The following is a 9,708-nucleotide window of genomic DNA, read 5'->3' as shown; positions in this document are numbered from 1 at the left end:
CTCTGTTGGTGTGCTTTCAAGTAGTTTTTGGATAATTTTAGATGGTACACAACAACAATTTTTCTCAATTCATACTTAATGCATTCCATATTTCAACTATTTGTGGATGTTTGTAGCTGTTTCCCCTCATTGTGAGTGGCTTCCAAGCAAGGTCTCTACCTCCCGCACTATAGTTGACAGTATTACTTTGCTGTTGATAGGGTTTTTAAAACTGTTCTTTTAGAAGTGGATAGACAATCTTGCTTTCTAGCTTGTATTAGTCTGGCATCCCACCAAGACTGTCTTCAATAAGTAATTCTGCTTGAATTTGAACACCAGGGCATATTTTACAGCCTCACCGACACATATTGGTCACCTCTATACAGCAGATAACAGAGAAGCCCTGTACTCATAACAACCAGTAAGGAACAAACAAACAAGTATGGACATATATAAACTATAAGACATAAGACTGCATGCAAATCAGTTCCCCATTATGACAACTGACAGAGAAGCCCTGGATTCCTGCAAGCAAACCACAGCTAAAGCAGGCTTACCTTTCTCACAGTTGGGGCTTTGGCAGCAGGAATAGTGGTAGAGGTCACAGCATAGGAAGGGAGTGGAATGCAGCAGGGCTTTCTCCACCATAACCAATTAAAAGAGGGTTTTATTCCTCCCAGTTGAAGATAAGAACATATTGGCGGATTAGAAAGCCTATTAATTTTTTGGACTGTAGAGTATTACCATGAAGGTGATTCTAATGTGATAATCCTATAGAATTGTGTAGAACTGGCTCCCCTACCCATCCCCCTCAGAGTTTGCAAAGCTATATCTTTATCCAAAAGAGACTGCCAAAATATTCTTTCACAAACTTTGTTTAGATAGGCCATTTTTAAACAACTCGGGAGGTTCAAGAAGACCGGATGGTACAGTGATTAAAGTGTTCATCTGCAAACCAAAAAGTCAGCAGTTGGAGCCCTCTATGGAGTGGCTTATAACAAATTATGGCTAGCATTTTTAAGAATGGGTATTTCAGAACACTAAATTATGTTCATTTGAAACCTATACATATACCCAAAAGCTATTTGAATAGAGTAAGGGACCACAGCATGGTTTAAAATCAAGAAAGATGTGTGTCAAGAGTGTATTCATTTAAGTAAATGAGCAAATCATTTAAGAAGCTGAACTATATGAAGAAGAATATGACATCAGGATTGGTGGAAGGCTCACCAACAACTTGTGCTAGATGATACAATCCTTCTTGCTGAAATTCAAAAGGACTTTAAACACCACAAAGATCAAAGACCACAGCCTTCATTTTTAACTCAACATCAACGAAACAAAAAATTTTCACCACAAGGACCAATAGGGAACATAATAATAGGAAAAATAGAATTTGTCAATAATTTTATCGTACTTGGATATGCAATCAACACTCTTGCTATTAGAAGTCATGAAATCAAAAGATGGGCTTCATTGGGAAAATATGCTATCACAACCTGTTCAAAGTGCTAAGGAGCAATGATATCAGTTTAAAGAGTAAGGTGCATGTGACCCAAGCCATGATATTTTCAACTGCTTGCTATCATCTGAGAACAGGGATGAAGGACAAGAACAAGGACAAAGAACAAGGATGATAGAAAAATAATTGATGCCTTTAAGCTGTGGTGGTGGAGACAAGCCCTGGATATGCCATGAACTACCAAAGAACAAACAGATATATCTTGGAGAAAGTACAAACAAGGTGATCTTTAGAGGCAAGGTTGTTGAAACTTTGTCTCACATACTTTGGACATGTTATTAGGAGAGGTCAATCCTTTGAAGAATACATTATATTTGGAAAGGTGAAAGGTCAGTGTAAGAGAAGACCTTCAATGGGTTCAAGTATATAAAAGATTATGATGATGGCACAAGATAGGGCAAGATTCAGATCTGTTGTTCATAGCATTACTATGAGTTGTACGACTTGAAGGCACCTAACAACAACAGCAACATGAAGTATATATAGGAATTTTGGTGACACAGTGAGTTAAGTGTTGGGCAACTAACCAGAATGTTGGCAGTTCAACCCCACTAGTAAGCCATGAAAGAAAGATGATACAGCCTGTTTCTATTAACATTTACAGCTTTGAATACTTGATGAAAGGTTGCTATGAACTGAAATTAGTTTAATTGTGACAGATTGGTTTGTTTGCTTGTTTGTTTCAATGACATATGTAAGGAATCTTGGTGGTCATTTGAGCTTGGTTTCTAACCAAAAGTTTGGTTGTTCAAACTCAATTCCTCCAAGGGAAAGAGACGCACAGTCTGTTTGAGCAGATTACAACTTTGGAAACCCAATGTAACAGTTACACTCTGTCCTGTGGAATAGCTATGAGTTGGAACAACCAGATGACATTTTTGCTAATTTGTTTATTCAATAGTATTTGTAGATGAGGCATTTCTATTCTGTCTTGTAGGATTGTTGTTGTTGTTGTTGATTGCCTTTGAGTTGAGCATGACTCATAGCAATCCTATGAACAACTATTGACCTTTATCAAAGTTTATAGAGTTTCCAGAAGCATGTTGTTTAGAAATGGATGCCACTCCTGCAATGAGTCAAAATCCATTCAAATATAATGGATTTGGTTTGGTTTGGGGTTGTTGTTGTTGTTGGTAAGTGCTGTCGAGTCTCAGGCGACTCATAGTGACCCTATGAAGGAGAGTCCTTGACGCTTGGGTGCCTTTCATCCTCTCTCCAAGTTCATAGGGTTTCCTTCCATGCTTGTTCAATCGGGGAGCTCCACCCCACTCTCAGTCGGCATTGTAGCCAACCATTAACGCATTTGACACATCCGTGTCACAGTGTTCAGCCTCACAGCAACCACAAGCGACCGGACGACGGCAACTTGAATACCAGGGCTATATGACCTAGAGGAACGTCTGAACAAAAACAATGAAAGACTGTCCTGAGGGCTGCGAACTAAAAGTCACCCACCTTTGTCTTGGTCACATCATTTTCTCTTCGCTGGACCAGCTGATCTCTCTCTCTCTTTCTCTTTCTGTTGATGTTATTGTTGTTAAGTGCCATCGAGTCGCAGGCGACTCATAGCGACCCTATGAAGGATGGTGTCTAAAATGTGTATGGGATTGTTGGCCATAATCAAATGTTTGCAAGTTTATTTTAATCCATACCAGCCACAAGCCACACAACCAACAGTTGTTTGTGCTTCCTAGCCAGACTAATACTGTCTGATCAAGGCAAAACCCATCCTTTGAAACTGATGTGATGAGACCTCCTTGAATTACTGCACAGTAAGCAGTTTGTGATGCATAATTATTTCATCATTTATACTGTTACATTAATGAGAACAAATAACTTGTGACACTATAGGCTTGAAATAAACACACAGCATGAATAAACACAATTACGAAGATATATAAAAATATTCAACTTCTCTGAAATTGTATTGGCTCTGCAAATAAGAAAATTCCCAACATGTCAAATTTTTATAGTGAATATTTTCATAGATCATTGCAATTGTGTTTGTTCATGTTGTGTGTTGATCTCAACGCTAGTCCTAAGGATAATTCCAGTTCATCACATAATTGTCACAGCTCACCCAAGGACACCTCAAAACTAGTAGGAATAAAAGACCTCTAATCAGCTTTGGTGGCTTATTTGTGACAATTTGTGCTGCTAATCTGAAGGCATGTGATTCAAATCCACAACTTGTTCCACCAGGAGAAAATGAGCAATCTCTTTCTACTTGTGCGATTTATGTCTCTGAAAACCCTGCGGGGGGGTTAGCTATGCGTTAGTTCTGACTCAATAATACATAACAACAATCAGCTAAACACAAGAAATCACAAATGTCATATAAATAAAATGTAAGACAACAACAATATAAAAACAGTATCTCATTTTTAAAAAAAATAATTTATGAAAGATCGTTTACTCGTGACTAATCAACATCCATTTGAATAATTATATACCCACTAACAATAAGTTTCAAAAAAGATAAAGAATGAGAAATATGTGTGTGTATGTTTGCTGCTGTTATTGTTTTGTATGAGCAGAAGATCTGAAGCCTTTCTATAACTATCATTGTTTCTCAAAGTTCATAGGGTTTCCAGAGGGGTGTTACTTAGAAAGTAGATGCCACTCCTGTTTGGCATATGTACCTAGGCAACTCTGGTGGCATAATCCAAAGGGAGCTGCACTCCTAACCAAAAGGTTCTAACCCATCAGCTGCTTCAAAGGAGAAAGATGGACACCTACCTCCCATGTTATTTTCAGCTCCAGAAACCCATTGGAGAATAAGCTGTAAGCAATGAAAAAGAGAAAGATATATAAAGATATGTGTGTGTGTGTGTGTGTGTGTGTGTGTATAGAGAGAGAGAGAGACCAATTGGAGACATGTTAAAATAAATGTTTGATTTTCAAAAATTTAGTCAATATGAATTTGGTTAAAATTAAAAAAAATAGTGGAATTATATGTGGAGTCTTTTAGATTCTTCAAATGGTAAAGATTTTCCATTTCTGTCAAACAGCAAAGAAATTGTATTTTATCCTAATAATGTCAGGTTATTGCCAGGAAAAAAGAATAGATACTTTTGGGGGGAGTTTGACCTATTTTTTTCTACCTTTTAGGTATTGTGTATATTTCTAATGTGATTACATTTTAGAGCATGCATATTAAAATTTTGGTAATCTAGTTAAAGAACAGTGGGGCTACAAAAACTTTTAAAAGAAGTAAATAAAGCTTTCTTCTTTTAAATCACGATCTGTTTAACTAACAGTTTCCTTGAAGTGTGGATACCGACAGTTTCTTTTGTACACTGTCAATCTCCTGTAGAATTAAAGTAGGGGTTGAAATAGTAATTTGCAGACTAATGGATTTCAATCAACAGAATATTGAAGGAAAATACTATACAAACAGACCAAACAATTTAGTCAATGCATGTTAAATGTTTTCTTCTTCCCTGTCCATAGAATATCTCAGGTGTGCAGACGGGATTTCTAAAAATCACAAATTGTGTATTTTTATCATTTTCTTCATATAAAAAGATTTAAAAGAGTCTTCAATATTACCTCCTTTTTAAAAGCCTCAGGCATATTTTCCACAAGATCCTCACTGAGCATAAAATCATGCAAAATATTTTGCAGAGAAAATGAGAAAATGCTAATCTAGTGACAGCAACAGTCCCCACGGAGACAAGCAGTCAAAATTATGCCTTCAGGGGGCAGTGACAGAGAACAAGAACCGACACACTTGCCAACAAGGTGATAACCTTCATTAAATGGATTTTTCCCCCTGCTTTACCTCAATATCAGAAGAAAATATTAATTAACAGCTGAATCATTTTGAATTGAACACATTAGCACCTACACTACCCAGAGAATCTCAATCTCTCGTCACAGCATGGCATACATACGGTGCTGCTGTGAATACTGAACAGAGAACTGAGATAAACAGATGAAACAAAGGACTCCACCACTCCAGCCGCCATGTGCTGCTCCAGGGTAAGGGTACAAATATTGCACACAATCCTAAAGAATTCTCCAACACAAATGTTAGAAATTTCTTTTCCAACCAAGCGCAGTGACTACGGAAAATGTGTTCAAAAACAGTGTTCTAAATTGGCACACATTAGTTTCCACATGCCAAACAAAATTAATAGTTATCCCTTGAGTGTCTACTGTGTGCCAAGCTCTACATTCAATGATTGAATACACAGGGAAATCTGAGAATCAGGCTGAGTCTGAATGTGATCCTGTAGGCAACAAAGTATGGAGAAGAATTTCAGTGGATTGGAGTTTTAAAACCTGAACACTTGTATAAATTTTATCATTTCTTCATGTTTCTAGAGTGCAATAGAGGCAAGCTATTTTGGAAGTGGAACAACAACAACATAGGGAGAGCTCCGTTGACCTCGTGGATAGAAAGATGTTACCATGCTAAATGATGAGTGATTTTAATCTGCAGCCCTCAGGCCTGTATTTAGTTGTTTTGGGGCAAACATTCTTCTAAGTGGTATAGCACTGATCTGTCCATTTGCTGTACAGAGGTAATTTGTGTTTGCTGTGATGCTAAACACTGTGACACTGATATGCCAAATGTGATAATGGTTATCCATGGTGGACAGTGTTTGGTGGAGCCCTCCGACTATCACAAGCTTGGAAGCAAGAGTGGAATCCATTTCTGAAAGAGCTTGCCTCTGGAAACTCTATGAACATGGAGAAACGATGAAAGTTATACAAGTGTTCAGGTCTTTCATTCTTAGGTTCACTATGAGTTGCCTACAATTCAAAGGCATTTAACAACAACAACAATATAGTTTTAAAACAAACACAAGTTTAGAAATTTAAAAGACAGATTCAGAAAATTATTTAATGTGCTTTTCTTTCTTTTTATTTTATTTTTATTTTATTCTAGTTTGTTTACAAATTTCATATGAATTGTTTTTCACACTAAGTATTTCCATTTTGTTCACACACATTCCTCTCTCCACCCCATGAAATTGTGTAAAATAATTAATATTACCCACCCCAGCGCATCCTTAGCCCTCTGCTCTCATCCTACCCACCCCCCAACTTGGATCTTCATACTTATTTTACAATAATGGTCTTATACAATATTTGTCCTTATGAGACTGAGTTGGTTCACTTAGCATAATGCTCTCCAATTCCTCCCGGCTTAGATAGAAATTACAAAACAGGACAGCAAGTAATAAATGTTGGAGAGGGTGTGGCAAGATAAGAAATCTTATACATTATTGGTGGGGTTGTAAAATGGCACAACCACTCTGGAAAGCAGTTTAGCACTTCCTCAAAAAGCTAAATATAGAAATTCCATATGACCCAGCTATTATATGGCTTAGAATATACCCCAAGAGAATGAGAAGAGAGGAATAAACAAGAACTTGTACACCAATGTTCCCAGCAGTATTATCCACGATCGCAAACGTGGAAACAGCCCAAATGTCCAGCCACAATCAAATGGATTGAGAAATTATGATACATTCACACAATGGAATACTATGCAGCATACAGGAGCAATGTGGTTTTCTTTGAACAATAATAGGGATAAGTCAGACTAAAGAGTCCATTGAATGGGAGTCTATAAGTAGGTCTTCACTGAAAGAGAGAAGAGGAAAAAGAAATCGTGTAATTATGGGTTTCTGGAAATTTAGTATCAAGTGTCCAAACGGTGCAAAGATGGTCCAAGATGGTGCAAATTGGTAACACAACTGACTGCTAACTAAATGGTTACAGATTTAAGTTCACCACCCTTAGGGTATCTCAGAAGAAAGGAATGGTTAACTACTTCTGAACAAATAACCAGATATTAAAAACTTTATGGATCACAATTCTACCATTGCATACTTACTTAGACACCCCAGTTTTACTGTACCACATTTGAGGCCATCATGAATTGAAATCAGTAATACATTTAGTGTTGGTTTTGACCACATGGGGGAGATGAATGTTAGCCAAAATGACATACTTAAATATTCAATGCTAAGTTCTTCATATTTATTTTAATAGAAAAAATTTATCTTTGTACCTTTATTTGCAAAACTATTTTATTATTACTGAGAAATTTACTAAAAGCATGGGCAATATAATTGAAACTGGGGTTAGTGACTTCCCTAGAGCATAGCGATCTCTCTTCTTGCCCTTCTGTAATGCTTTGTAATTTCACACTTACTGAGTCTGTCCTTTCCTCAATTGTAAACTCTTTGAAAGTAGTACATAGGTCTTGTTATTTATTATATTGCCAATGTTTAGCATAGTATCCTCTCCATCATCTCTGTCATGCTAGAGCTCATTGCTGAATAGTAATGTCAATCCATTTCATTGGCCAACGTGTTGTTGTTGTTATGTGCCGTCGAGTCACTTGCGACTCATAGCGACCCTATGTACAACAGCCCTAAACTCCGCTCTGTCCTATGCCAATCTCACTGTCTCTGACACTCCCATCCCAATTATCCCAGTCACTGAATCAATCCACCTCATAGAGGGCTTTCCCCATCTGCGCTGTCCCTCCACCCTCCGAAGGATGATGTCCCACTCCAAGGACCGGTCTCTCCTTACAACATGTCCAAAGTATGTTAGACGGAGCCTCAGAATCCTTGCCTCCAAGGAGCCACCTGTTTTAACCCTCTCCAGGACAAATCTGTTTGTTTTCCTAGCAGTCCATGGTATTCTCAATACTCTTCTCCAGCACCACAGCTCAAAGGCATCAATTCTCCTGCTATCCTCCTTGGTCATTGTCCAACTCTCTGATGCATAACAAGTGATTGTGAAGACCATGGCCTGTATCAGACGCACCTTAGTCTCCAGAGAGACACCATTGTTCTTCAGTACTTTGGAGAGGTCCCTAACAGCAGACTTTCCCATGGCAATGCGTCTTTTAATTTCCTGGCTGCTGGTGCCAAGACTGTTGACTATGGAGCCAAGCAAACTAAAGCTGTGTACAATCTCAATCTCTTCACCATCCATCCTGATGTTGCCAATTGGTCCAGTGGTGAGAATCTTTGTCTTCTTGACATTGAGCCTCAATCCATATTGTAGGCTACAGTCCTTGACACCCTGCAGCAGGCGCTTCAGGTCCTCTTCAGTTTCAGCAAGCAGTGTTGTGTCATCCGAATAATGCAGATTGTTGATAAATCGTCCACCAATCTTGACCCCACATTTCTCCTCATAGAGCCCAGCCTCCCGGATAATCTGTTCTGCATATAGGTTGGAAAGGTATGGAGATAGGATGCATCCCTGGCGTATGCCCTCCACAATTTTGAACCATGCAGTGTTCCCTTGCTCTGTTCTGATGACTGCCTCTTGGTCCAAGTAGCAGCTGTTAAAAAAAAAAACTCAAAAAAAACTCACAAGAAAAACAAAAACTTAGCTATAAACCAAAAGAGTTCTAGGGTCTAGGAGATATATTGTTATCAATTAACTTAGGAGATCAAGAAACTAAAGATAATTCAGTTAAGCAATTCTCCATCAGGTAAGTTATTATGGCAAAAATGTTTGAATTTTTAAATCTTGTAAGTTACTTTTCCATAAAATTTAATATTAGCCATAAAAACAATAAACATAAAATTTAATTTCTTTTCATCTATGATAAAGTGAGTAGTAATAGGTTTTATTTGCTGAAAAATATTTTTTAAATAATATTTCAATGGCCTCACTTTTCACAAACGCATTGTACAAATAAAAAGAAAAAACTTATATCCTAAGTATAGTTTCCTTAATATAATACTATAATCAGTGTGTCTTTTTATTTCATAGTTAATTGATTTGAATACATATGAAGCATAAATGAAAATAAGATAAGTACAATTACTATCACAATTTATAACTTAGTGTGTTAAGTTCAGAATGAAAGTTAAAATTACTTAAAATGAAATTATTTTATACCTCATCATTTTAGTTAGAAGATAAACAGTCTTATAAATCATGATGATATAAAAATCCAATTTCATCATTTTACTTCAAAGATAAAGTATTTTTCTTTATGTCTGAAAATGAAATCAATTTGTATTCACATTCCATAAATCATTTCACATAATATGTATTGTCATTTATTCAACCCTAGCATTAAAAAAAAAAAACAGTTAAAGTACTAGCTGAGCAAAGTAATCACTTTCTGAAAAATAGTCCAAATTCAAGCTATGATTGAATTTATATTAATCTTTAATCAGAAATTTAGCATCTCTGACTCCTTGTAATTTAAATTTAAG

This window comes from Elephantulus edwardii, unplaced genomic scaffold (assembly GCF_000299155.1).
Source record: "Elephantulus edwardii isolate Elephantulus edwardi_28Jun2011 unplaced genomic scaffold, EleEdw1.0 scaffold00043, whole genome shotgun sequence".
Taxonomy (NCBI): domain Eukaryota; kingdom Metazoa; phylum Chordata; class Mammalia; order Macroscelidea; family Macroscelididae; genus Elephantulus; species Elephantulus edwardii.
The sequence above is the reverse complement of the archived record's forward strand: the minus strand, read 5'-3'. Positions refer to the sequence as shown.